Raw genomic sequence first — 9,224 nt, forward strand, 5'->3', positions numbered from 1 at the left:
GCCTTAAACCATTAAAGGTCACCTCTTAAATTCCACGTCCTTATACCTTCACAGTGGCAGTAAACCATCAACATGAGTTTTGGAGGGGGCAGTCAAACCATAGCAGTTCTCTTTGCCTGGAGCAGGTAGAGTTGGGGTTTTCATCAGTAAGAACTCTAGGCCCAAAACAGTAGTCTGCCCTGTGTTCAGGAAGTACATACCGTGGGGTCACTGTGGTACATGAATTCTGACCTGACTGGGCAGGCTGAACTTTCTAACTGGAAGCAGCCTCTTCATTTCTGTTTCCCTCAGGCAGTGGGGGACAATATGTCCCCTCTTTGTGCCCTATTCACGCATAAACCTTGCTGAGAGGACAACTTTGGGTTATAAAATCTGAGTACATTTAATTGAAGCAGGATACAATGCTAACAAGACAGTTTCTGTCAGGAGGGAAGATGGTATCCAGGCAGCCCATTCTGAGAGCTTTGACTCCTAAAGCAGAAACCCAGTGTGCAGGTTTCAATTTGAGCTAACTTTCAGGCTATGTTAAATGGTTACCAATAGCTGATGAAGACCTTTATGGAACACCAGTTCTGTGCCAAATGTCTTCCCATGTGGTAGCAGGTCCACTTCACAATAGGATCCAGGTTCAATTATGAATCCCATCTGACAGAAGAAGGAACTCAAGTTAGAAAAGAATGAATAACTTGTCCAAAGTCACACCAGCAAAATGTCTCCAGAGGGAGGTGGAAAGACAGTAATGACACCATTCCTGGCACCTTATTACAACAGATGAGTACAGGAAAGTCCGTTTGTATCAGAACGGGGAGACTGGAGCCATCACCACTGCAACACGTGGGGAGGCTTGAGATTGCTCTTACTTGGGGAGCTTGGTGACCAAGGAGATAAGAGTGGAGGTCATCCATCAAGAGGACAGAAGTTGGCATCTGTATTTTAGGCCTCCACTACTTTGCTATACTCTGAGCAATTCGTGTGCCCTTTCCACAGAGCCATCCTTGAAGTGGTCGGATTCTTTATACCCTCACAAAGACCTGGCCAGAACTGAGCCTCGTGTCTGCACTCAGTGCCTGCTCACACAGGAACTCCTCCCAAAGAATATCCTCTCACTATCACGCCCAGTTCTTTCATATGCTCCTAAAAGACAGAAAGACTGTCTTTTCTGTATCTCTTCAACATCATTTCTCCAAAATCCTGGAACATGGTTGCACTGTTGTATGCAAGTTAGGCCTTGGCAAGGGAATGGGTGACGTCCTAGGCTTTCTTCTACAAAGTTGTGGGCTCCATTCCCTAAGCCTGGGTGAAAAGAAAAGTCTTTTTAGGCTGTGCTGAAGTAACCTGTGGTTTATGCATCTAATGATAACCCATTTCCCAGACAATCCCTGCATTATTAAACACCAGTCTTACATTGAAGTCAATAGTTTCCTCTGTAATTAAAAATCTCCTATTTTTATCTTTCTTTCACTTGTTAGCTCTTAGCACAAATAGAAGAAAAACTTTATGGCTTGTTCTGATTTTCCATGAGGACTTGCAGCATGTATGAAATCTGTTACTTCCAGCATGCAAAAAGTTTGCCCCTTGAAAACAATAGAAGCCAACCTCTTGGCTGAATGTCCTCTAGGTTTCCTTCTGTGGCCTCCTGAACCTCCAAGACACTTTAATGCCTATGGCTGCTATGGAAGGCAGATAGTCCTGTTCTTGACTCCCTGACAACTTGGTAAGAGCTTTCTATGGTGTCTTCACAATATGGCAGCATGGCAAGGCTGAACTGCATTTCCCAGAATTCCATTCTCTGTATATTTCCAGTTATGGTGAGTGCCAGGACTCATTTAGTGCAAGATGTAGAAGGCAGAAGTAAAGTGGCAGCTATGGTGGTTTTATTCTCAAAGGGTAGAGAAGCTGCTGCCTCTCCCACAAGGTGAGCCAGCAGGTTAGCAACCAGCATCTGAGGTCTCCAGCACTCTAACTAGAGTCCTTCCAGAGTCTGCTCATTAGATCCAACCCCATGCCTATGTTTTTAGGCTTTTCTAACATTCTAGTTCCAGGTCCCAAAATATCAAAATATGTATTAGTCATCTACTACTAAATAACAAATTGCCCAAAATTTAGGTGCTGAAAGGAAATTTAGGAGTGATTCAGCAGCTTGATTCTGACTCACAGGTTGCTCACAAAAAAAAAAAAAAGCTGGGTCAGACTTATCCAGTTTCCTTTCATGGGCTGTTTTCTGTTGCTATAACTGAATGCTACACACTGGATAATTTATAAAAAATAAAGGTGCTCACGGTTCTGGAAGGTGGGAGCCTTCCAGAGGCCACATGTGATGAGGGCCTTTAGGATCCAAGGTCAAGAAGCTACATGTGGTAAGGGCCTTTTGCTAGTAGGGACTCTGTGGAGTCCTGACGTGTTGTGGAGTAGTAGCATATGACAAGATAGGCCTTAGTCATCTTAGAGCTTGACAGGCTGAGATACATTTCCAAAGTAGTTTATTCACACGTCTGGCAAGTTGGTACTTGTTCACAAGAGGACCCAGTTTCTCCCTACATGGCCCTCTCCACAAGCTGTTTAAGAGTGATCCAAGAAAGAGCAAGGCAGAGATTCACATTTCTTCTATGACTTAGCTTTGGAACTCATATTTTGTCATTGCCATAATATCCTCTTGGTACAAAAGTCAGCCCTATTTAATGTGGGAAGGGCATAAATAAATGCCGGGATGTGGAAATCATAAGAGCGTTCTGGGAGGTTGGCTAGCCCTGCTGGCTACCATCAGACCTACAGGCTGGTTAGCTGAACAGAATAAATCTTAGCCCTCGGGAGTTTGGCCTGTCAATCAAGTTCCTTTACACTGTCCTCTCCAAACTGCTATGCATATTTGTCCTATCAGTACTGCTGACAATACTCCCAGTCATTGTCAGTATATCCCAATGAAAGCTTATTCAGTTATAAACTCCCCCATAGCCTCAACATGATGCTGTCTGTGACAAACACCAAGGAAATGGCCTCCTCTGAAACTGCCAAGCAGTTTTTCCGGGTCTCAGTACTTCCACAGCCTCAACAACTGCCCTTTTTACTCCACTTGTGCTAACCGATGACCACACCCCCTGGATTGTCATTTGAATTGCCTCTGTGCCTAAACATGCCAGAGTCTGACCCAACTTCTTCAACTTCTACCTTTCTCTTTCCCTTATTCTGGCATCCTTGTTCTTTGAATTTATGAAACCTCCAGTCTACTCTCTGAGTATTGCCCACTTACCTTTTCTCCACAACAGCCCAAGTCCCATGATGCCTCACTTCAACCATAGTTTGGCCAACACCCTCAGTGCCCTTGACACATGGTTCTATTACATTCACCATACAAACAGTTTTAGAGACATACATTCAGGACTTCCAATTCCAGACAAGTGAGGATAAGTTACAAAGATCAAATTCACCCTCCTAAATGAAACAATTAAAGAACTGTAAAAATATTTTTTAAAATGTTTTCCAAAATACAAGAATATTAGCAATTGAGGACATTGATCTCTAAGAAAATAGGAAACAAATTATGTGACCACTAGGACAGCCCTCAGCTCAGGACCTAGAAAGAGTTTCCAGACCTTGTGACAGGGAAAAGGAATTGAGGTGGAGCCCAGTGGTCTCACTTATTTGAGGAGATGGTGCTGAAAACTCAAAAAGGCCAATGTGGTAAAGGTTTATAGGGCAAAAAATGAGAGGTTAGAAAGCTGCCTAGAGAAAGAGATATTCTAAAAGTCTCCCAAAGATCTTCAGTCCTTCAGCTAAGTCCTAACGACATAGGCAGATTACCTGAGGCCAAAGGAAGAACCATCCAAAAATATGAGAGGGAGCTATACTCAGAGTTCACATAAGGCAGAAGAGTTTCTGTTTCCATTGCATAGAGAACTCAGGAGGGGATATGCCTCAGTAAGTGGGGCAAAATTATCTCTAGACCAAGCACAGCTGTGGTTCTGCCTAACAAAGCAATAACTATGGATCAAACTTGTTTCCAAGTAATGTAACTACAACACAGAATGAAACTTGAGAATATTTATAGAGATTCAAAATAATCTAGTACCCAAGAAAGTAAAAGTCACAACACACAGCATCTAAACCCAAATTACCAAGCACAAAAGTATGAAACATAATGAGAAAAGTCAATCAATTGAAACTAACCCAGAAATAAGACAGATGACAGAATCAGTAGACAGACACATTACAGCAGTTATTTTTACTTCTATTTAGTTTTTGGTTTCTTGAGACAGTTTCTGGTTTGAGGCCCAGGCTGACCTCAGACTTAACTATGTAGCCCTGAAAAAAGTATTTGTAGATATTCAACAAAATTGGAGAAAAGGGCAGAACAGGTTCTGCCTAGAAGCAAGGGGAGTGAGGGGGAGAGGGCAGGGGGCAGGGGGGAGAAATGGCCCAAACAATGTATACACATATGAATAAATGAATAAAGAAAAAATATTTGTAGAAATAATAGGTTGAAATTTCCAAACTGGGTGGAAATTATAAACTCACAGATCGATGAAGTTCAATAAACCTCCAGCACAAGAAACAAGAAGACCCCAGGTAGATCAGAATCTGATTGCCTACAACAAATGGCAAAAAGAAAAGGACACATTATGCACAGAAAGACAAGGTGCAGCAGGCTTCTTTTTGACAGTATTGCATGCCAGTAGATAGAACAATAATTTATTGTACCGAACAGAATAAGAACTTTTAACTTAGAATTATATACCCAACAAAAATACTTTCTAAGATAATTCTAAAAATAAAATTTTTTGAAATTTCAAAATTTTTTGAAATTTCAAAATTTTTTTGATATTTTCTTTTGAAAGAATGAAGATTATCTTACATGGAAATCTGCATCTATACAAAGGAATAAAGAGCACTGGAAAGAGATATGATATGGATAAATATGAAGGAGTTTTGTCTTAAATATCTTTAAAAATAAATTCACTGTGTAAATAAAAACAATGTAGCATGTGGTTTATAACATGTAGGAAAAAAAGTATGAAAGTAATAGAGCACAGAATAGAGAGTAAGATTCTTCTACTAGTCATGATAATGTCACTAGAAGGTGACAGTGATAAGTTAAGTACTATACTATAAACCCTAAAGCAATCTGTAAAATAACACAGCAAGGAATTATGGCTACTAAGCCAACAAAGGAGATAAAGTGGAATGATGAATGAGACTCAATTTCCAAAAGCCAGAAGAAAAAGTGAGAAAATAGAACAAAGAACAGATGGAACAAGTAGAAGACAAAGAGCAAGCTGGAAGATTTAAACTCAACCATATCAATAATCACATTAAAATGTAAATGGGCTGAACACCTGAATTAAAAGTTAAAGATTGTCATATTACAGGAGGGGGGGAAAAAAACAAAAACAAAAACAAGACCCGACTATATGCTGCCTATTAGAAACTCACTTTAAACTTAAACAAATTTTACAAATCTACCCATCTGCTTTCTTTATTACACCCAAGCTGCTGAGAGCTGCTACAGAAAAAATTACACTGGTAGATTTATTATTGCTGCTGTAAAATCATAGCACCAATCTTTCCTTTTCTACTTCCCATAGCAAATAATCCAAGAATTCTCATAGGTAAGCTACTTACACCACAGTGACTTTTTATTTCCTACTTCACAGAAAAAAGCCACTATCCACCCTCCTACCAATAAATGTATCTGTCACCACACCCATCCACATTCATTTTCACCAATTCAGAAAAACAGTGGCAGCTACCTTCCTTCAAAACACAGGTCCTAATGATGGGAACCACCCCTGAAGCCCCAGGGCTCAGGCCCCATTGAGGTTGGATGGGTCCCTCTCTCTCTCTCTCTTTCTTTCTCTCTCTCTCTCCCTGCCCCCCACCCCCCGCCCCGAGGTCCCTCTCACTGCATCTAAGTAGACACACTGTTGTTCCATTTGCTTAATCAGGAACCCTGAGTAATTTTAGATTTGTTCCTATGTGTCTCAGATTCATCCTCATCTCTATGTCCCTACTGACAAAATGTTTTTCTGGTCTCTACCTGGCAGGAAAACTGTTCTCCTTAGCATCCTCTCAGTCCCTCCCAACCCTCCCCCTATCTTCACCCAGGAATACTTTTCAGAAAGTCAAATGCGATCCTGTCACTCCAACCCCTACATTCTTCTTCCCCTCTCCCCACAAGCCTTAGTTGGCCCCATGTGGCCTGGTCACCCTGTCCCTCCTCCCACAGACTCTGGGCCCACAGTCCTCCCTCACGACCTTCCACCTCTCCGTCTCTGTCTCATCTCAATGCACTCACACATGCTCCTCCCTCAGCATGAAGACAATTCCACCCTGTCCCCTTCCTCCTGATGCCCCCCCTTCAGCTCTCAGCTTCCAACCACTCTCCTCCATGTAGTAGGATGGTTCAGACTATAGAGTGCGGGATACAAGAAGCTTTATCTCAGCTTAACTCTACTCCAGCCTCTCTCGTGCTAGGCTGGAAGAAATCACATTTTCACGTTTCCTGAGGCTTTTGCTCTCCCCACCTCCCAAATCGTACAGAATCCTAGTGTCTTATGCAGCTAGGAGACCCTATCATGTAGTCAGCATCCATCAGCATGCCTCTGTATATGATAGCCATGAAACACTGGCCATGTCCACGTGGCCCTCAGACCTATTGACTCCACTGCTTCTTTGAGCTGCCTGGACCTTAGAATACTTGGGAAATGCTATAGTTTTAATGTGTCCCTCACAAATTCAGGTTTGAAACTTTGTCCCCAAATCTGTATATTCCAAGAAGAGGAAAAGAGGCCTTGGCCAGCATGCTTGCTCTGTCTCACCTTGTGATGCCCTTGCCATGCTACAATGGATCTAGACGTCCTCACCAGATGCCAGCACCATGCTCTTGGGCTCCCAGCCTCCCGAACCATGAACTAAATAAACCTCTACCTTTATCAATTACCCAGTCTGTGGTATTCAGATAAAGTAGGAGAAAACAGACTAAGACAGGAAGGCTGGGCAGCCAGATGGGTGGGGCTCTGTGCTCCCAGCTGCACTACACAGCCAAGTCCTGGGATTGCAACCACAGACTGGTTACAGAGATCCTCCAGTCAAGAATCCACAGTGCCCCACCCCTGAGACAGTTTTCCTCTTGGACTGCTTCTTCCAAGACTTTTCCTTTCTGTCCCTTTGAGGTCACCTTTAACAACTTCAATGAGTTTTGCAGGTACCTTCTGATACCTCAACCCACAAAGGTACTGGAGGCTCAAGAAACCCAACTAACAAAGTCCCCTGCTTATTTCAGAAAGCCTTCTGTGACTCGCAGACTAGGTTGGTCTGCCTCTGAGTCCTACCCTTTGTCACTCAGTGTGCCCTTGTAGCTCCACTTTCTAATGTCTTTGTCACTAGTGGGCCACAGGGTCAGGAGCCTGATGTAGGCCCTGCCACATCACATGTAGTACTGGTAGATGAGTGAATGCAGTCAGAAATCAGTGAACCAGGCCCCATGCCCCTTCATACATGCTGGCAAGTCATACACATCTGGAGGATGTGTGCTGGGTCTTGGCAAACTCCAAAACATCCCAGAAAAAGGTTTGCTCTTACTTGAAGAACTGATTATAAAGCCCAGATATTGGTTTTTTTTATCCTGATAGAAAAAAAAATTAAAAAGCAAAAAGATGTGTACCTATTCAAAAGGAGCAGAAGTTAAAATGTAGGCAATTAGCAGGCAAAGTGTCATTTTCACTCTGGTTTTACACCAGCTAATGACGTTTGAATGACTGCGATGACATTGTGTCTCAGCCCTGGGGAACACTCACTCTTTAAAAGCAAATGGGACGTGAGGGAGCAACAGCTGCATCGATTGTGTTCCACGTTAAGAATAACAACCTTGCTTCGTCTCCAGCAATCATGCTCAGGGGAACTTTACCAGTAGTAAGATAGGTCCACAAATTCTCTGCTAGGCTCCCTGCAAGAGGCCAAGCCTAGTCTCCCTCCAAGGTGGTCTGTACTAAGTTAGGAACACATAGGATGAAATGGAATGAAGGTGTCCAATTCCAGAGACAAGATATGAAAAAGTCCTGTGGCAGCCTGCTTGCCCTGCTCTCTCATTGACCACTCACTTTGGTGAGGCCAGCTGCTGTGATGACTACCCCTTTGGAGAGGCCCAACGGATGAGGATTGAGGTCTCTAACCAATGGCCTGTGCAGAACTAAAGTGCTATGGTTTAGATATGTGGCCCCCAAAGGCCCATAGGTTAAAGGCTTGGTTCCCAAATCATGGTGCTATTGGGAGGCAGTGAAACCTCTAAGAGATGGGGGGCCAAGTGGGAGTCTTCCAGTCACTGAGGTCATGCCTTTGAAAGGGATATTGGGACTTCAGCTCCTTCCTCTCCCCTCTCTCTTCCGTTTCCCCACTATGAAATGAGTGGCTCACTCCACCCTATGCTCTTCACCCACCATGATGTACTGCTTTGCTATAGACCCAGAAACCACAAAATATGGATGGAAACCTCTGAAAGTGTGAGCCAAAATTACCCTTTTCTCTTTTTATTCATTAGAAATTGATGTTGCTAGATTTCTGTCATTGTGACAAAATAACCTGAGATAATCCACTCAAAAACAGGAAAGGTTTGTTTTGTCTCATGGTTTTGGTCAATGGCTACTGGGTTCCATTGCTTTTCAGCATGTGGCAAGGACAGAACATCATGGAGAAGCAAGTTGTGAAGCGAAGCTGCTCACCTCATGGTGGCTGGGAAGCAGAGAGAGAGACAGGAAGGGGCCAAGGTCTCCATAATACCTTCAAGCCCCACCTACTAAAGCTCCACCACCTTCTAATAGCATGACAGGCTGGGTACCATACCTTCCACACATAGCCCTTGGGAGACAATTAGATCCAAAGTATACCAGTTGATTGGCTCAGGTTTTGTCACCATAATGTAAAATAACTAACACTCAAGGCCTTCTGCCCACAGTCACTAGATTGAGTTGGAAAGTGGATCATGAGTCCTGGGGAAAGCCCCACGCCTACACCTTGACTATGATGCCATGACAGATGCTGAGACAGAAACTACCCATCCATGCTGCTTCCAGACTCCCACCCCTCAGAAATGGAGTGAGATAACAAAGGTTGCTCATTTTAAGTGGCAAAGTTCTGTGGTGTAATTCTGCATGCCTGACTTAGGCTCCAACTCTGGTATGCATTAGAAGCTTCCAGAAAGAGATACTTCTAGCCTTGAAAGTTAAAAGGGTAGG

The sequence above is a fragment of the Castor canadensis genome, chromosome 4 (assembly GCF_047511655.1).
Source record: "Castor canadensis chromosome 4, mCasCan1.hap1v2, whole genome shotgun sequence".
NCBI lineage: Eukaryota > Metazoa > Chordata > Mammalia > Rodentia > Castoridae > Castor > Castor canadensis.